The following is a 21,186-nucleotide window of genomic DNA, read 5'->3' on the forward strand; positions in this document are numbered from 1 at the left end:
TGTTTCAGCCTAATTGAAAGGGACCACACCTATGCAGCTATGGGAAGCCTCTATCTATGGTGAGTAAAGACTTCCTAATGCTACTGTCACTGTGAGGTCACCAGTATAGCCCCTTACTCATGCTCTATGAGTGTGCCTCATAAACTTTCTGGTTTCTCAGGATAAATGTTGTTGGTAGAATTGTATTTTAGTTTGGCTAGGGACCTTGTATGGAGGTGTTAAATAATGTTTACACCTATGGAAGGAAGGGCTTCTTGAAACACCTGGACATATGGTTTACAATTCCTCCAGTTGTGAGGCAGAAAACACTACTGAGCCTCACAACAGTTCCAGCATTTATCTTTTGAGAACCTGCCATGCTGGTTTCTTTAGTGGATATACCTATTTGTGTTCTCATCAGTGAGGGAGCTGTTAGCTCTGCACTTTAGCGTGATAAACAAAAGAATCAGGTACATATATTGGGGTTCAGATGTTAATCTGAAGATCAGAAAAGCAAATCAGCCAGATGCTAGCTCTTACTCTACCTCCCACTGAAGGGCAATCCTGGCTCCACCAAACCTCAGACTGCTGCTTCTCATCAGTCTGACTGGAGAAACCTGTGACTTCAGTGTCTTCCTATCCTCTATGTGGCTGGAGAAAGAATGACAGCTCTGAGACCCTGCTCCTGTCTTAAACACCTCCCTAATGCTGGGATTAAAAGTATGTGTTCCCAGGTATTGGGATAAAAGGCATGAGCTCTGTTACTCTTTACTCTTGTGTAGGCCATGATGACCTTGAACTAACAGAGATCCATCTACTACTTAATCCTGAGTCCTGGTATTAAAGGTGTGTACCACCACTGCCTGATCTCTATATCTTGAGACTGACTTTGCATTCTGAATACTCAGGCAAGATTAAGAAATCATAAAAAATATGTTCACACATTTACCCCCTTTTGTCTAATGCATAAAGAAGATGACAACTAACATAACTCTATACAATAAGTGTATATAATATATGCAGGTAACAAGTTTATTAACAATGTGTAGTCCATTTGCATTTGACAATTTCAGAGAAAATACTTCATTATCTATTCTATCTTGCTTAGTCTCAAGTCTTGTAACTAATTTGCTTTCTATTCTAATTTGCATTATCAAGATATCTTTTAATGTCCCTCAAACCATTTATACTTTACAAATCTTTAGTGAGTTTCTTGCTGGGTCTGAAAAACAATAAAAACTATAACTGCAACTATCTAGTCTTCAACTCCCTGAGAGACCCAAGAAGGAAATAATATTAACTGAGTAAACAGGAAGTGAAAGCGAGTGACTTCCAAAAAATAAAATAAAAAATAAAAAAAAACAAAAAACACCTGGTTGTCTGGACAATCACCCAAGGATATTCTGTAACGTTGAGGCATTCCTCTTCAGCCTATAGGCCCAGCATCTCTGACAGACTTTTCTGTGAAGCAAGATTTTGAAGAGTTTTCCCACCTTGTCTTGGAAAAATTTTGCAGTCACTCTCTTTGGTGTCCTATTTGTCCATTTTGGACAGCAGCATACTTTCAGCAGTCAAGGCAAGGGCACTTTTCTTCTCAGTGGCTTACTTTGTCACCAAGAAAGGTAACTTTATCTTCTTTGAAATAGATTGGTGCTTCCAAGAGCAGACATGTCTCACTGTCATTAAAAAAAAGTTATTAAAACATTTTAAATGCCATGTTTTATAGATCTCTGAAGTGTTTGAAGAAGACCTGTTTTCTAAAATATATCTCTGTTTGACTTTGAAAACATGCCTAATGTGATTACAAGTTCAAATGTAATAGGTGACTAATTATTCATCTATATTTCCTTATCTTAAATAATTGGTAATAATAACTTTCGAGAACTAGAAATTTGCATTACATTGATAAATGAGATGTGTAGGTACAATAACTTGAACCAGATTAGAAATGTATGTACAATATGTCTTAACAAATTAATCTCAAATTCATATCAACATATAATATTTATATACAATATACCTAAATCCAATCCAATGTAAAATCATTAAAATTGGAAGTTGCTTTTTAAAAGTAGATTCAAAAATCTATCTTTTTATCTTATCATATCTATAATTTTTATAAGTAGATGCAATAATCCATATTTTTATTTCATCATATCTATATCCTCCCATTTTTCATTCAAGTGTAGATTCAATAGCTATCATTTTATCCTATCTGTATACTCTTCTTTCAAAACAAACACTTTGACTTCAAACACCTTCATTCAACTTTCCTCTTTACTGTAACTAACAACATTTTGTAGCCAATCTTCTTAAACAATGACAAAAATACATAACCCATTGACTGACCAAAAACCACTTACCCCCAAATCTTGGGAATGTGAACATCATATTTTTAAAATTACTTCCTGCTGTCTTGGGCAACAGTATCTTTAAGGAATCCTGAAAAGAAAAACTTGGGTTAACTGTTAAGCTGTATCATTTGTTGTCCAGTCTCTGCATAATGGGAAAATCCTGGGCTTGTTTTAAGTCCTGGCTAGAGTAGTCTGTGAGGCTGGATCATCTAAGCTGGCCATCTCAAAATTGTTCTGAGCAGTGTCTGTAAGGCTATATCATCTCAGTTGGCCTCCTCAAAATTGTTCTGAGCAGTTTGTAGTCCAAAGATGATCTTTAGTTGGTGTTCAGCTTAATGGTGTTGTCATAGTCATGGTAAAACTGTTATAGGTCCCCATCTTCCTTTTGGAGCTGTCAAAGGTCTCTGTTAGTCGTTGTCATGGTACACTATAGAAAACTGGTAGAGACTCAAACCCGAAATCATGTGCAGAAAGGTACATGAAAACTTTTTCTAGAATTAGATAGTGTGCTATATGACCATTAATATCATGACAAAAACTTTAAAATACATATATATTAATCCTATATATTTTCATATAAATATATTTATACTTTAAGAAAATCTATTAAGACTCATTATAAAACCAAAGGATTAAGAGATTAGTGGCAATACAATATCCTTAAAAATTTGTTATTCTTCTGTTCCATATGAGGTGTCTCTTCTGATATGAAACAGATTTTTGGTTTTTTTTTAAACAAGCTGCAACTCCAAAGCCAGCTTTTTTCTTTAATTGGCCTGGGACTACAAAAGAACCATTTGCATTATATCTTATAGAGAAAAACAGAAACAAACAATGGTAAGATTTATTATTTTTTTTATCCTGTTGGAATAGACCAATTTACTTCTTTCATTGGAACATTTTTTTCTGGATTATTTGTCCTTTTTTTTTTTTTTTCAGATGTGTCATTTGTCCAGTGGCCTCCAGATTCCTTTGATGAATATCTCCATTCTCCTGAAAATAAAACTCTTCCCCAACCGTAAATTTTTGGAAAGGTTCTCTTTTGGCAAGTTACATCTTATCAAATGAAAAAGACTTGTTAGTTTTACAGGTAAGTTTAGATTAAATGGCCATGCTGCTTGACAAATTATAATCTGTTGTTCACATCAATTCTTTATCAAAGCAAAACATCTTACCCAATATAAAACATGTCCTGGTTTCCATTCAGAAGTCAATACATCTTTGAAGTATATTGGCTGATTCAATTCCTTACGTTTTTCTATTATCGAATGTCTCTCCTCAGCTGTTGTTCTTTTCACATTAGCATTCAGAAAGTTCGAAGTGAATAAAGCATTATTCAATCTATTCTTGGGGTTCTTTGTCATCTCTTTCTGTTATTTATCATATCCTTTAGTGTTTGATTTGATCTTTCTATAACTGCCTGCCCTGTAGGATTGTGTGTTAAACCTGTAATGTGCTTTATATTATAATAAGCAAAAAACTGTTTCATTGTTTAGAGACATATGTGGGAGAATTGTCTGTCTTTATTTGTGCAGGTATAATGATGATGACCATCACTTTTAGCAAATGAGTTATGACCAAGTCAGCCTTTTCCAAATTCAAAGCAGTTGCACATTCAAAACCTGAACAGGTATCAATGGTGTGGTGTACATATTTTAATTTTCCAAATTCTACAAAATGGAACATATCATCTGCCAGATTTTATTCCTTTGAGTACCCTTTGGGTTACCTCCTACAGGTAGTGAAGTTTGGTTGTTGGACATTCACTTATAACATCCTTGGCTTGCTGCCAAATGACAGAAAAATCTTTTTCCAAAACCTTGCTATTGATGTGGTGTGTTTTATGAAATACTGAGGACTTTAGCACATTTTCTATTAGTAGTTGATCAATTTCATCATTACCTTGTGGTAGAGGACCTGGCAGACTCTTATGAAAGTGAATATGTGTTATATATTTAGGATGATTCTTATTCCTGTTTCTTTCTTTCTTTTTTTTATTTTTTGGTTATTTGAGACAGGGTTTCTCTGTGTAGCTTTGGAGCCTATCCTGGCACTTGCTCTGGAGACCAGGCTGGCCTCAAACTCACAGAGATCTGCCTGCCTCTGCCTCCTGAGTGCTGGGAACAAAGGCGTGTGACATCAATGCCCGGCCTCATTATGTCTTATAGTTGATAAATAATAAAGTATCGCTCTCTATCTCTAATATACACACACAAACAAACACACACACTTACACCAATAAATAAATGAGTAATTGAATGAATGAGTATGACTTTATACCTTAAACCATTCTTTTCTAGACCAATGTCATAGATCTTGTCTCTCAGTTCTGCTTTCAGAAGTCTTACGGCTTCCTGGTCTTACAATTATGTCCTTAATCTATGATGACTGATTTATGGGTATCTTCTCAGTATTGTACATGAACATGCGGGTTTTACAACAGAAACTGTTAGACTGTCTTCTCCCCATTTTCTGCTCTATTAAAGATTGGCCAACTGTATACATGTGAGGGTTTTTTTCCATATATTCTGTTTGTTTTCACTGGTCTTTGTTCCCACATTTTATACCATGCTGTTTGGTTCCTATTTAATGTCAGAAACTGTGATGTCTCCAACTTTTATTAACCTTTATGCTCAAAATTATTTTGGATATTTGGGGTTGGACACACATGAACTAATATTATATAGAATAAAAAAATTTTAAATTATAATTATGTCTACATATAGCAAAATATACTGAAGTAAATTTAGAAATTCAAGAAGTTATAATTATCTTGGTCCTCTTTACTTCCTTTCTCTTGGCCCTTTTTCCTCCTTACCACCTCTCTCCATATAGGCCTCATGACCCAGTTCAGTCTATGCTCATGTTTAGTCTACAACTTGCTTTTCCTACTCTGGACTGTTTCACATGCTTCTGGCTTTAGTATCCCTCATAGATACAATATAAACCTTCCCTCCAACTATTACTTGGAGCAGTTATGTCCTTTACAAATCTATTTCTAAAAGCTCTGGGTTTAGCATAAAGGGACCTCATTCCAAGTGGCCCAACCTAAAATAACCAAGTTGCTGATTTGACTCTTCTAAGGTAGAAGTAGATTATTTGTTTCGACTCTCTTCCTCCACTCACCGTATTTGATTTCAAATTCGAGAGTATGCCTCTTCAGCATGCTCTCTGTCTACAGAGCATTCTTCTATCTACAGGCTAGGCTTCTCCACTGTGATTCGGAGCATCTCTCAGTTTCACTCTTGCTCCCTGAGCCTTCTATGTTCTCCTGAGTACATGTAATATGAAAAGAACCTGACTTTCCCTCTATCTGCTCTCTTCTTGCCCAGTTAGTAAATGCCTTCTCAGTTTCTGTGGCTCCTGGAGCATATGAAGCCCTCCTGGGTGCCTACTGTGTGGGCCTTTCTCTGCTAGAACATTTATGCCTCTCCCTCTATTGTAATCATCTGTTTTACCGAGAACATCTCCTAGTCTGCCTCTTCACTGCTTTCTCTCTCCACCTGCTCTCTCTCTCATTCTCTGCTGGGTAAGTGTCAGCCTGGAGCTACCTGCTTTGTCAACTGCATCTTCCAAAGCTACACCAGTGGGTTCAGGAAACTTCCTCTTCCCTATCATGCGAAAAGGGATGCCTCTCCACTGTGATAGAGGACATTTCTCTGTGACAAGTCTCTAAGTCCATTTAGGGATGCCCCAGATTAAATGATTGTCACCACACAAGTATATGTTCCCAAAAATCTTATCTCTAAGCTCATTCTACTTTCCACTTTTGAAAGTCGTTTTTCTCTATGATTTCTTTGCTCTCTGCTCTCAAAGAAAATTTCTTTTCACTATTGTGTAAACTGTTTTATCTCAGGATTTACAAATTTATTAGGTATAGTTTAAAAAGCTGTAACAAAAATTACCTTAAAACTTGTAACAAAGCTTGATAGTTTAAAAAAAGAGACTACATAGATAATCTTAATTTGCTACAGCATAATGTATATATGATTCAATTCTTTTTCAGAAATTCAGGTCTACTACAGCATCCTATATATGTAACTAGAATTCAACTCTTATTTAGAAAAATAGATATTTTAAAACTGAAAGCATGTGTCTTACCTCCATCTTGGCTTGTGAAGATGGAAGCAACCATGTGCCTGGTAGCCATCTTTACCTAGGTTAAAGGATACATGACATATAGCTTTACCGACATCTTGGTTAAGATGACCGTGTAGTATAAACCAACTAAGGCAGCACTCATAAAACTTCTTAGTCCTACTGATCCCCATGCTTATCATCATATCTCCCTTTTAGACTAAGGAGGCAGCAGCAGCGTTCCAAGATACTTTATTAGGATGTATTCTTGTATGACGATAAATTTCTAAGTTTATAATGGTTATAACCTTATAATGGTTAACAGAAACTGATGTAGATATGTATGTCTCACCATTTAAGTCTTTGCTATCTGTAAAAAAAAAATTTAGATATGAAACAATATATGTTGGTGATTAAGGTTTGGAAATCCCTGTTATAAAAGTCTATTCAGATTAACAAAAGCTGATTTAGAGATATATATTCAACCACTTATGTCTTTGGTGATTGTGTTCAATACCAGGCTCCTAGAAAATATATATAAGAAACAACTAATGTTTGATAATTAAAGTTTTCAGCTTCCTAAGTTCTCCTCAGGTTAAGAGTGCCTGAATTGAGGATATATGTGTAGCCTCTTTGTCTTTGCCAATTTGGTTAAGCTTTAGCTGTTTTGATAAAGTGAGCCATACAAGAAACTATGACACTGTAAAAAATATCAGGGAAATAAGGTTCTTAATCTTTGTGTGAACTGTATTTATGGTCTGGTAAAGTTCTGAGTCTCTGTGTGGACTGCATTTATGGTTTAAAGTTTTATTATGATGCTAAAGGATCTTCAATTAAATCTTCCAATCAAACTTTTAAGGCTAAATCTTAACAGGGATAAAACTATAAAATCCTAATTTTATAAAGTCTACTAGCTTGTCTTAAAATGTTAATGATAATTAGAACATGTGGGTTTATGGTCAGTAACCTTATTAATGGTCAAATTCTTTAATGTGCTCATAACTATGCTTATAGTCCTGCCAAGTACAAATGTAATATTCATTCATACGAACAAGTTTTATTTAGACTCCAGTGTATGATTTCAAAGTTAAGTCTAAAGCAAGTAACTAAAAACAAATTGTTTGTTTAAAAGCAGGTATACTAAATAGATGGTCCTCAAACTCCTCAAAGATAAGCTAAATATGGCATTTAAATTGTTTATTGAAAAAAGCCTCTTGTTTTGTCATAGAATATCTTGTTTTCTCCATCTATGGTGATTGAAAGGGAGGTGCTTGGTCCTGCTTCAGCTTGGAATGCCAGACTTGGTTGAGTACACAAGGAAGGCCTTATTCACTCTGAGGAGTGGATGGGGAAGGAGAAGTGGGGAGATAGGGGAGAGGGATAAGAGGAAAGAGGGAGAACTGGGGTTAGTTTGTAAAAGGAAAGATAATTTTTTAAGTAAAATATATTAAAGGAAAAGCTTCGTGTCATAGAAAAAAATGCCAGCTCTAAGAAGTGACCTCAGAGTCTCTAAAGAAAATGATGGGACACAAATATTCTGCTTAGATTATGATGATAATAACCACTGTGCAAAAAACTTCCTATTTCCTCATCCAGTGCTAGGGCCCTGCTGAAACTGAAAATAGTGTTGTGTTGAATTCCCTGCTCTGCCTAATCAAGGTAGGTCAGTTTTCCCAAGTTCCTCCTACACACACAGTAAAATCTCCCAGACCTTTGGGTCTTGCAGCCGAAGCCACATGCTGTTCTATGGTAGGTCCTCTGTGTGACCACCAAAGACCTAAGACTTTTTCCCCCCAACAAAGCCATCTAGACCACAGGATCCTAGTGTAACCATCAGTTAGCTGCTAAGTCTCTGTCTTTTTATTTGTTACAGTGGCCAAGTGTATTACACTTCCTACTCTAACTTATCCTTCTCATATGTATGGCTAATGGTAGCTTTGTCAGTTTGTCAGCTGCAAGTAAACCAGTCCCAGCTCAACACCCACCCATATCCCCCCAGGACTGGTCTGGTGTCTGGTCAATTCATTTCATATGTAAAATCAGGCCTCACTTTTCTGGAGCTGCTAAGTCTCCTATTGAGAAAAAAGACACAGAAATTTCCTTTGCTGACAGGCATCAAAATGAAAGACATAGGCTCACAAAACAAGAATCAATGTAACTTTTTGTCATTCCTTTATTAAAAGGAATGTGCTTTGCAATGATTGCTCCTCAGTAACCAAACACTTGTGTCTCATGGTGAATGATTGGTTGGGGAAAATTGGCTTGAAGTTTACATACTTTGTGAATGTCTAAGGAAGTAATTTCTGAGGATGTAAAATCTTAAGTTGTCAGGGTGTTATGATAAAACTTTCCACCATCCCATTGAGTTCTGCCCACCACATGGGTGGCCAAAATAATAAACAGAGACTTATATTAGGTACAAATGCTGCTTGGCCAATGACTAGGATTTCTCATCTGCTATCTCAGTCTTAATTAACATAAATCTATATATTTTGTAAGATTTATCTTATTGGGCCAATGGCAAGCATCCTGTCTTCCCTGGCTCACATGGTGATTCTGCAGGAAGAAAGAAGGCCCCACTTCCTTCTTGCCCTTGTTTATATATGAATCTCCCTGCTATGTCACTTCCTGCCTGGATCACCACTTCTTTACTACATTTCCCAGAATCATCCTTGACTCCTAGTCCTACCTAACTTGCTGCCTAATTGGACAAACAGTACTTCATTTATCATCCAATAAGAGAAAAACATACACAGAAACAATTCCCCCATCAGTGAGGGCCTAAGAACATGTTTTAAGGTGTGTAAATACAAATTAAATCTTATATACATTGTGAGGGTCTAAGAAAGTGATTTAAGATGAATAAATGAAAGCTGTAAAGGTTTAAACTTTAAAGTATATGTGAAAAATGAGAATGCTTCTGGTTTCTTTCTCTCTAATTGCTATTGTTATATTAAGCCTTTAAAAGCATAGAGGTTTAACATTAACCACTGGAGTTCTGGGAAGCTATTAATCTAGCCCTTCTAAGTAGCTGACTACTATTATACTCACAAGCTCAAAATTTTTTAATTTCCTTTGGTTGTTTCTAAGTGTAGAGATAAAACGTGCTTCTCACAGCACTGCAAACTTTTCTTTCCAATCCCTGTATCAGGACCTCCAGATGTTGTTCATGTGTTTGCATCCTTGAGCTTTGGTTAAGACTCAAGGGATGAGTTTCCTGCTTTTTCTACAGTGTGAATTCGAGTACAGATCACAAAAAGGTGGTTATACTAATATATCTAAAACTCTTGCCACTTTTTGGAGACTTAAAACAATCATGTATGCTTCAGGTAGTCATGCCTTGGATGTACCTCTCACAGCTAGAACTCCAGAGGAGTAATCCTGTTAGTCAACAGCTTAAGCTTCCTTGCTCTGACCACCAGGATCACAGGTGGGCTCTCTTGCCTTGCCTAGTGACTACGGCTCATCCCACAGGCCTGAAATTTCAAGTGTACACCCAAGATAAACATTTTCCTCTAAGCTCCTTCACTTTACCTTCTGCCCCTAATCTACATCTGTTCCAGCAGATTTCCAACCAATTGCAGACTGCAAACTGCCTACTCCACACCAGTCCCAGGTAGTCACTTGGAACCTGTATCCCAGGCTTCTTCAAAGCCCAAGGTGGTCCTGAAAACTCTGGACAGTTAGTGAAGCAGATATCCCCCAGCCTCCATTCCTCTCTGCCTTCTAGGCCTTTAACAAACTTTGCAGCTTTCCTGGGCCCCCCAAAATGATGCCCTAATTTTAGGTAAGAATTACCTGAAGAGATTACAGAAGAGATTGTTTGCCTCTTCTTATCAATAAAAAGGTTGAAACATCAAGTGCCAAAGAAACCTGGAACACACAGAGAGAGTGAAGACACTTTACCCTGAAAGTATGCATTCCTTGTTAAGTTGACCATATCCCCATGGAAAAATACACATGCAAGAATTTTCAGGCAGACATTTTGGTCTTGATGGTACGTGTGTGTGTGTGTGTGTGTGTGTGTGTGTGTGTGTGTGTGTGTGTGTGTGTGTTATGGAACCAAGTTTGGTTGGTATGGCAATGGGGTAGATCTAGGAAGAAATGGGTTTGAAGATGATCATGTACATCTTCAAAATTCTGAAACTAATTTAAAAGTTAATAATAACAAATAGAATCAAGTCTGTGATGTGCTTAGCAATAAACACATAATAATTTGTCTTTATCATTATAGATTAATCTGTATTCCTTAGAATATTTTAACTAATCATATCTTCCCCATAAAAGAAAGTGAAACAGAAATGCATCATTAGTAAATATAATGAAATATACTTAATGAAGAAATGAAAACTTCACTACACATAGGTGCTGGTTTAAGAGATAGAATCAAATCAACTTATTTATGAATCTCTAGCCAAACATAATTCTGGCTTTAGGATTGAAATACTTCCTCAGAGAGGTTGTGTCCCACCAGGGGACTTTTTCCAAAATGGAAGATTTAAATGTTGTGAATCTGAATTTAAAAGGTCATCTTTTTCAGGTTACCTACAAATATGGCATTTTACCCTATTACAGTTGGTACTCATTTGCTGAATACTGATTGAAAAATATGATTGATGTTTTTGTGTTGATTCCATCCCAAACCACCTTAAAGTGCTAGGAGCATGCATGAGCCTCTTTTCATACTTTGGCACTTACATTTATCCTCTCTATCCTAACATACAAGGATAGTTCCCAGTTGGAACATTGGATCTTATGGAAATAGGAAAGCAAGAACTGGACAAAATCCAACAGGCATGCTATTGCAGGAACTGAACTTGTCATTACCAGATCCTTAATGACCAAAGTCATTCATTCTATGATTACTTTTTATTTTCCTAAACTCCATTCAGTAATGTCTCTTCATTAAGATTCAGTATCTGGCAATCCTAGCATAGGGGATTTCTTTCTTCCAGTTCCACACTCTGCATTTATAGGTCTCTAGACACTACAGTCTGAAACACATCCTGGCAGCCCTGTGTTTATGAGGTGGCTAGCATCCCTTAAGAAAAGAAAAGAACTGTTTTCTACAAAAGGGAGTTACATCAATGATACATCCTTTTTATAGGAAGAAACTATATTTTTAAAATTAAAAGTGCATTCTTTTACTTTAAATGTTTTCATCCAATGGTTCTAATTTTTCTCTCCCTTAATTGTTTAAAATTCTTATATTCCAAATTTAGACAGAACATGTATTCATTGTACCACAAATATAATTGCTAATGGAAAGCTTTTAAGTTCCTTAAGTTTCTAACCCTGGAATCTGTATTTTCTTTTCCCTGAGTAAACTAGGAGCAGTTCCTGTAGGATGTACATTACAGACAGCACCCAACGTCTCTTCTCTTTTCTACTATAACAGTCTTACATGTTATATTTTGTAGCTTCTTAAAGTCTCTGTATGCCAAGATATTAGTACAATAATACAGTTTTATGTTTTAAAAATTGTACATATAAGAAAAAAAGCAGAAGAAATCCAGACAAAATTCACATCTGATGTTGGGCATGCCCTGTTGAAAAACTTTAATATTCTTATATTCTTCTTCTCCTTTTTTTTGTTAATGAGAGTAAAGCTAGCTAGTTTCTGTGAATAATTAATAGGTATATGAATCTATTAATAAATAGGTATAGCTAAATAAAAGCTTGTTCATCTTCTCAGCTTAGTTGTTTTTGGCTCAGAGGTGGGGGTGCTGAGTCCCAGTAAGGCACTAACATTGTTGAGGACTCTGTCCCTGTTTACCTGAAGCTACTGATATTTCCTTGGACTGTTTTTCCAAATAGAAGATAAAAAGCAGTGCAAAGATTCATCTTTTCACCGCTTAGTGACACTTACCGCACTAGAGATTATAATCACTTTGATAGTCAGTCTGTTTTCTCTAATTTCTCACCAGACTTTCAACCAAGAATTCCAAGGTACCAATTTCACTTTCGCTAACATTGTATCCTCTCCTACTTCATTTTTGTAGATCCTAGGGCTCTTCAGTTGCTCAAGCATGTACTAAGTTTAAGGCTTAAGCCTTCCCACTTCTATAAACCTGGGTATGGGAGGTGTTTTTCATGTTTATTACCTATGTCTCTATTTTTTTTATAGCTTTTGAGTTATCATTAAAAGAAATTATACTAGAAAATTCTTAAATTATTATTTTTTTTATTCTTGTTGATGTTTTGCCTCCACATATGTCTGTACACTTACTTGCATATCTACCACCCACAGAGGTGATAGGAAATATCAGATCCCTTGGATTAAAAGTTGCAGATGACTGAGACCCACCATATGTTTTCTGGGCATCAAATCTAGAGTCTTTAGAAGAACAGTCAGTACTCTTAACCACTGAGTTATCTCTCCAGCTCCTCAAGCATTTCTACTTGGCAATAAACAACACATTTGAAGCACAACTGTTGCATGTCTGTGTCTTCTCCTGTATAGTGCCTTTCTAGAGACCAGGTATTGGCTTGGTGTCATTTTTTCTTCAAGGTAAAGAAATGGTTGATCAGCTAACAAATATATGTGGTTTCTAACACCTGTCTGGGTACATAAGAGATACTAGATAATATTAGCTGAATAACTGAATATATTAACCTTTGTACTCTAGAAACCAGAAGTGATAGCCACAACTGAAATACTTTAGAAAGGGTCAAAGTTAAAATAGGCAAGATGGAGGAGAGGGAAGAGAATTGGTTTGTTGAGTTCTACCACAGAATATTCCCATTTTCAAAGATAATCTTCAATATTTTTTGTTGAAATCATAACCAATATTAAGATTTAAAATGAAATAAATAACAAGCAAATTTTTTTATACTACAGAACTCTTCATGGACAAGGAGAGCAATGGCTTTATTTGATATCAGTTAAAAGAATATTTGTCATCTAAATATACACGGAGCTAAATTTCATTTTCCAGACTTCAGTGCATATTATTAGGGAGAAAATAAAGGTATCCCATAGTTTCATAGAGCAGGAAGTTATGACATATCAAAATACATTAGTTCCCTTTATTTTAGGTTAAGGTGACTTTGGGAACATGGGAGAACTTTATAGTTACTGTTTGTATACCTAGTTATTGTGTTGAGTGAGAATGTGAACATTTATTAGTGAGAATGAAGAACAGATAGTTTCACAGACAGTTCCTGAGTGCTAAAATAAAACTTTATGAAAATTTGTTTGGGATTCTCTCTAATATTTGAAAAGGATCCATGAAATGTTTCCAGAAGTGTCATTACTATGAGAGGGTTTGATCCTATTGGCTCCATGCTGGTTGTCCTAAGATGTGTTCTGCCAAGGGGCTCTCAGGCAGCTCAGCGAATGACTTCATTATGTATAATAGGCAGTGAACTTAAGTATTCTAAACTGTCAGCATTTGCAAGAAAAATTTCCTTACTTGCCAATACTCCTTTCTTTGTAGAAAACTGGATACATTTACTCAAATAATCATACAAAGTTTGAAATGTGATTATTTAAAAAAAATAGATTGTCCTTTGGGACCGTTATCTAATTATCAGTACTGAAGGCCAGGGAGGTAAACGTTCATTTCTTTTCTCAGACAATCACTTAAATTCATCTCCCTGATTTCTAATTAATGTGTTCAAGATCTGAATCTAATTTTCTCCATTATGAATAAAATTCCTTCATTTAATTTAATGTCCTCTCAGGCAAGAACACTCTTACATCCTGTACGTGCAACCTTTTATTAACCTTCAAATCTAGATTCCACTATTTTGCTATTGATTGAAGCCATTTGTGAAGTGTCTTCTCAAATAGAAAAGTAAAATTGCACAGGGAGAGAACAAACCACACTGTATCTGTGAAATAGTAGTGCATCCCAGCTCTGCTGGCAGCACAAGGTTCACAATGACTGCTACTCTGGAGAGCAATCTCAAAGATGGAGTTTAGTTTGCTTAAAGAGTGTCAGGGTGAGTTTTGATAGTCCACCTTTGATGGGAAAGGAGGAGGTAGACTGGGGTAGTATGACAAAAGGAATTTGAATGCAGTCTATTGAAGTCATAGATGACCTTTCACGGAGTTGCAAAGTTGAAACCTCCTTTGAAGCTTTCCCAAATTGGTGGTAAGACCAAATTGGATTTTGGATGGTTGATCCATTATTTGATCAATTATTATTTAGGCTTTTGCCATACTAGATAACTGGGGATAAGGCAATTCCCAAGATACTACTTTGAAGGGATTGTAAACTGGTATTTGAGATGCTGGGGAGTTAAATCTTTCATTTTTAAATAATTAGTTGGCAAGTCAGAGCATCTACCACAGATTGTGAATTCTACTTTCTCTTGAAAATGTGATATAGCTTGACATTCAAGCTAACAGCAGTGGTGAGAAAACTTTTGTCATGTGATATAGAGATGTGTCTATCTCAGGAAAACCAGGAGCATTAGACAACACACACTACTTGTTTCCTCACTTGGAAAGTCCACACCTTAACACATATCACACAGTGTTAGTAGAAATGTCACTGAGACCCTCATTTGCCCAAATGATTCCTATCTCCCCACTGGCCTCAGGCACTGAGAGGGAACAGAAAGCAGCTAGAAGTGTTGGATTCTAGGGAGAGGCTGCCAGGAAGGTAGTCACTATCTCAAGCCAGCATGACTAACAGCCTGTTGATGAAATGCTGAACAGATATCCATGATACATTTCCCACTGTGTACCCACTGGTCCCACCAGCTATCTACTGGAATCTTCCTCAGAATGTTAATCAATAAAGTTTCTTTTTTCTAAATGCAATCTATCTAGATGATATGTACCTACCAGCAGGATTCTGCAAACTCCAGGAAGCCTTTATTTCATCCCCTTCCTACTAGTTTCTTTTCTATGGAGGAATTAGAATTATTCATTGCATTCCTACTCTTTTTCAAACTCTGGAAATTCTTGACAAACTGGTACATGGTGGTCTGGGCAAATAATGCAACCCATGCAACTTTTTCCTTGTTGAGAATGGACAGATGCTTCAGTATTAAGTAGCACCAATTAATACTCTTGCAGAAGACCAGAGTTCAGAGCACACCACCCATATTGGACTAGAACACAACTGCCTATAAATTCAACATCCTTTCTGGTCCCTGTAGGCATACATGTGGCTTATCCCCATAATGATGAACATAAAAAAAATAGGTTCTCATGAAAATTGTGGCATTTTACAGTCTGCAGTACCACCTGATATCAAATACAGTGTTAATTATAAGTAAAAATGAAATTTGAGAAATAATCTGAAAACCTTAAACACATACAGAAAGCCATTTGTAACACAGTGCAAATACAAATGATCTCCTTGTGGAATGCAAGGATTATGTCATTCAAATTGTGCCACAAATGACTCTAAGGAAAATAAAAATTCACTTTATAATCTGGATTCTATTAACAATACATACTCAGTTACACTGTTTCGCTTTTTCTAATCCATTAAGCTGATGTCTTAAAATTAACTATACTGAAATGTTCATAAGGGTTATAACAAAATACCAAACTGTCACTATAAAAGGATGAATTTTAATTACTAGTCTTATAAAATATGAATTAACATGATGGCAATTCACTTGAAATCTAATTAGCTTGCCTTGGTTATCATGATCAAATTCTGCAATTCTTGAATAATCTTTACAAAGTTAACACATTAATAGGAATATGATTATGTCTTTCCCCAATTTAATATCTATTTAATTATGTCACTAAACTTGGTTTGTCTTCCAGCAAAGTATCAATTTTGTACAGACTATCTGTAACAGCACTAGATCGTTGCTCTTAAAAATAACTCAGTGAGCCTACCATTAACTGCATCTGTGCTTAATGTTTAAGCATCTCTCTAAGCCCATTTGCCTGTTTCAGAAGTCCACTGAAGTAAAAATGAAATCATAACTGTCCCATTCACTGGGCATCTGCCCTGATATAGGCTATAATAGGAAACTGAAAGAACAGAGGCAAAAGAATGATTGTCCACGGTGGCATGGTTAGCTGAAAAGTTCTGGATAAATATCAGCCCCATAACAAAGCTTCACATTTCACAGGTTTTCAAGCACTGATGACAGGCCAAGTAAGCTATAGTCATTGTTCGCTATCCATGTGACCAAACTCAAATTGTCTCTGTTGAAAGAAAAAAAGAATGTGGTTGGTAGAGAGATGGAAAATAGTTGTTCTTCTATCGAGTATACACAGGCCCATTCTAATGGAGCACAAAACACATTGTAGTATCCTAAGGTCACTGTTTGGTACATACTTCGGGGTTTCTCTTCCTTGAGAGAGAGAACATGCATTATAAGTGTGATGAACAGATATTGCTATATTCAAGTGCAAGTTTTTTTTCTATAAATTTCCATTTTTTTCCTCAGACTTGTCTGAAAATCAATGACTTAATGTTGGGATCAAAAGAGAAGTATAAAGGTGTCAATGAAAACTTTTCCTGAGGAGTCTGCTCATAGCACTTTTGCTCTTTACCTGTGAAATTTCTGGTTCCACCTTGTATGAACTAACTCCTGGCTCTGTATGATCTTTAATCTTTAAAGTTCACAGTAAAATGCATATGCCCCAGCGTAACTTTCATAGTCCCCAATGTGTTTTTATTTGCAGAGAAAGCTATCTAGAAGTCCAGTGTATGAAGATGTTCACTCCACTAGTGAAGGAGTGAAAAGTAAATGCAAATAGAAATTTCTTGCCTTGAAACCCACCAAGATATCTGGTAAATGTTAACAGAAAATGCCAGATTAATTTTTATTCCTATCTAATTCCCAGTGTTTAATAAAATCAGTCCATTGCCGGAATATTAATTTTAAGATTATCTAACACTTTTTTCCTGTTGCACAGGATCATTATATGGAAGATGAATTATAAAAAATAAAAGAAAACCAACCTTAGAGGCCATCTCAACTTTTCAAAGGAAATCAGAAGAGGCATAGGTGAAAAGACTAATGAAAATATTGGGATAATAATTATGTTTTAAGTTTAAAACAAATGTTAGTCTTCATTTTTGCTATCATCATGCTACTTTTTAAGACAAGGTCCCATGTAGCTTACATTTTCGTAAAATTTTCTGTGTAACTAGAATGATCTTGACATTCTGATTCTCCTATTTCTCCCTCTCAAGTGCTGAGATTGCAAGTAGGAGTAAGGCATATCACATAGAGTTTGTTTGTTTGATTGACTGATTTTTACTTGGGCTTCTTATTAATCCATTAAAACCTCTGGGATTGGAGGGCCATGTTATAAACCCAGAAAAGTATAAGGACATCAGCAACAATAATAAGAATTGCAAACCATATTCTAAAACTCTGATGCCTCTACTTAGGTCATAGGAGGTCTAGGCTCATGGACAAAATCACAGACTTTGTTCCCCTCAACTATTAGGGGAATATGAAAAATGTGATTTGGGCACATGGCTTTCATTAGTTAATGAGAAAAAATATTATCTATCTACATCTAAAATCTATCTATCATCTATCTGTCTATCATCTATCTATAATCAATCTATGAATTCTATATAAATTCTAGTTTCTAGGCCAAATTTCTACTGTTTCCTTCTGCTAAATGTACATCATGATTTTCAGGGGGAATGGATGATATCACCCTCAAAGGGATGAAGATTTGTTCTTGAGATAAAAGAATCTATAATTTTAAAACTATTTTCTTTTATTTTTAAATTATGTATATAGGCATATCTTTGTGTAGGTATGAAAGTGACATGTCAGTGACTGGGAACCTAACTCAGTTCCTCTTCAAGAGAAGCAAATGGTCTTATTGAGTGAGACATCTCTTCAACTCCACAAAGAAACTTTCTCATCTCATTGGGAAAGTTTAGCTACTTATATGGCACATAAATGGACATCTCAAATAGCTATGGTCTTATTTCATGTGAGGCCATTTAGAAAACAAATGTGTAGCTAGACTCCTTCAGAGAAATAATAGAAATAAAGATTGTAAAAAGTAATCCAGTTAAACAGTTTTAAAAATAAGATAGACTGCATTTCAAAGACCGCTTGTAAATGGTTGGATAACCACCACCCCAGCCTTCCATCACTTTGTTAATTGTGATGGTTTCTACAGTGTTTTCTTCTTCCCATTTCCATAGTGTTTTATTATTCTTGTTCTGTCAACCATTACCAATTTTTTATCTAATTTTAACTAAGTCTCTTGCAGCAAAACAAGGAGGTAAAATCCTGGTAATATCTTTTATAAGTGTCATACAATGTTATCCATAGGCTCCACCATATTCTTAGCACCTTTGCAGTAAGTGTGGGCCAAATGAAAAGTACTAGAACTGCTGAGTCCAAAGCAAATATAACCAGTCTTCCAGGAAGGGTAGATCATCTAACCACTTTCAGCAGAAACTTCTCCTAAAAATGTTCTTACCATGAAAGAGATTTATAAGATTACCATGGTAGGCAGGACTGCAGTTGCCCTGGAATTCTAATATGTATGTATCACCATCACTTTCTACACATTTTAAGGACCCCAAAGACCCAATTGGATGAGAAAACCTCTGAAGCTATTTGTTTCCATTCCCATATGGCTACATTGAATCAATCTTATTCTCTGATTTTTTACTATTAATTTGATTATTTAAATTGGTTTAATGAGGACAAGGATGCCTAATATTTGTCTCCTGGAGGTATATACCATGATACCAGTATCAGTTCCACTGGTGAGAAGCTGATTTCGACTGAGTCCTGTCACTGGAATGCTGTGTTTATCTGTTATGATCTGATTGTGATCTTTTCCTTAAAGAGTGGAGATTGCTAGTCTGGAGAAGGGGAGTCGGTATTAGAGTTTCCAAAGTTATTAATGTTTGTAGCAAGTTTAAAACATCCATAAAGCATACTGTTATGTGATGCTCTAGCTTTATGCACCACCTATCAATGTTTTGTGAACTTCCTAAATAGAAAGTCTACAATTCTGCCCAGAAGCAATGTGTTCTTTGCTGCTATTACTTAAAGAATTCATTGCAATGTCCACAATGCTGAATCTTAATAATAGATTCTGCTCTTAAGGGCAGGGGGAAGGCGAAGTCCACTTCTGTACAAAGCAAATATTACCAATGCTTTAAAAAATCATTTTCACTTTATTTTCATTTTATTAAATTATGCTTGCCTCTGGCATGCCTTTTAAAGCTACTCTTATTTCTTTTAAATGCTAGGCCAAGGGTCCTTCACTAATTTGCATGCTAAACACCAGCTGAAGGCATTTATGCCGATTCAAGTTCTTTAATTAATGAACTTTTAGCTCAAAGGAGAATGGCTTAAATTTCTTCACTGTTAACCACTGAGCTGCAGGCTATATGCCCATTGTCTCAGACTTTGGTTTCTTTTTTCAGGAGTAGAAATTTTAGTAGCTGTGTTTGTATGCATGAAGTACCTCTTGGATGCCTGTGTACTTAGCAAACACTCAAAGCCCTGTGAGTATACAACTGGCAGGAAATGAACAACAAAGAGTCCCACATATGGAAAGCCAGCTTCTAGTCTGCCAGGATATTCTTGGAAGTGACAGTCATATTCAAAAGCCCTCATATTGAAGATTCTTCTTTCTTTGACATCTAGAGTATAGTCATTTTTATGGTATATTTAGAACCTTGCAGAAAGATAAGATAGTCTAATGAAAGTGAAAAGAAGGATTGGTCGAATATTAAACAAAGGACTAATAAATATTAAAAGAAGTGGCTCCAGAAGGTAGGACCAAGACTAAATTACTCAGTCTCCATGTTATACCAAAGGGCTCCACATATTTATATAGTTTTCTGAAATCAGCAGTAGTTGATTATAATTATATCTGCTTCAATGGCCAGGGCTCACATAGGTACGCACAAACTCCTGTGGTAAGGCTCCCAGCCTCTCAGGGGATTTAAGGATGAAAGCAGATAATCGATCCTGCTTTTTCCATGGGATGTTAATTCTGGCAGTTAATCTCACTCTTTTTCTCAGACTAGAGGTCTATTACTGTATGTCATCCTTGATGATCTAGACCCCAAGGCTTTCTAGGTGGACTGGTGTTGATGACTGGCATTTCCAACCCTGTCTCAGCTGTTCCCTGATTTTGTGCATTCTGTCAACTAACCATATGCCCCTTTTCACTGTAATACCAGAGTTGAAAAATCATTTATGTGTGCACAGAAAGAAACCTAGTTTTGTTTGCATGCATGTTTTTCTCAGATGGAGTTTAGAGGGAAAGAAATTATTTGGTGTTTGCTAATTTACTAGAAATCTCAGATTGTTTAATAGCTTTAACACTGAATAAATCACTCTGTACTTCATCAATTTAGTAGCCGTATCTCCCTTTAGACTCAAATCAACCTTCTAGTAAAACTCTTCTTGCTTTTGACCAGCAGGGCTACTTGAAACGAGAGGACTAGAGAGTTAGCATTAGGTCTGTCTCACCAAGTATCACAGGTCAATGTGCTATGAGGAACTATGTCTTTTTTACTTCCTATTCTAGATAGATCACACAGATCAGCAACTCACAGAGGAAGTCATCAAGGAATACTTTCTGAATGAATTAATAAATCATGGCTTCATCATCAAAAAGTCTAATTGAAGAAACAATACCACGGATTCCCTTCATTCTTTCATGTTCTAACAAAGCCCTGATATGAGCAGGCACACTGAATGTGGTCTGAGCACTGCTGTAATAGGTAATGCTATTATTAGCCTGACACAATCTAGAATCTCCTGGAAATGAGCCCATGGAAAGTCTGTGGGCACTATTTTGTTTATGTAAGGTGGGAAGACCTATCCATATTTTACTGTTCAA

The sequence above is a fragment of the Cricetulus griseus genome (assembly GCF_003668045.3).
Source record: "Cricetulus griseus strain 17A/GY chromosome 1 unlocalized genomic scaffold, alternate assembly CriGri-PICRH-1.0 chr1_1, whole genome shotgun sequence".
In the NCBI taxonomy this organism is placed as follows: Eukaryota; Metazoa; Chordata; class Mammalia; order Rodentia; family Cricetidae; genus Cricetulus; species Cricetulus griseus.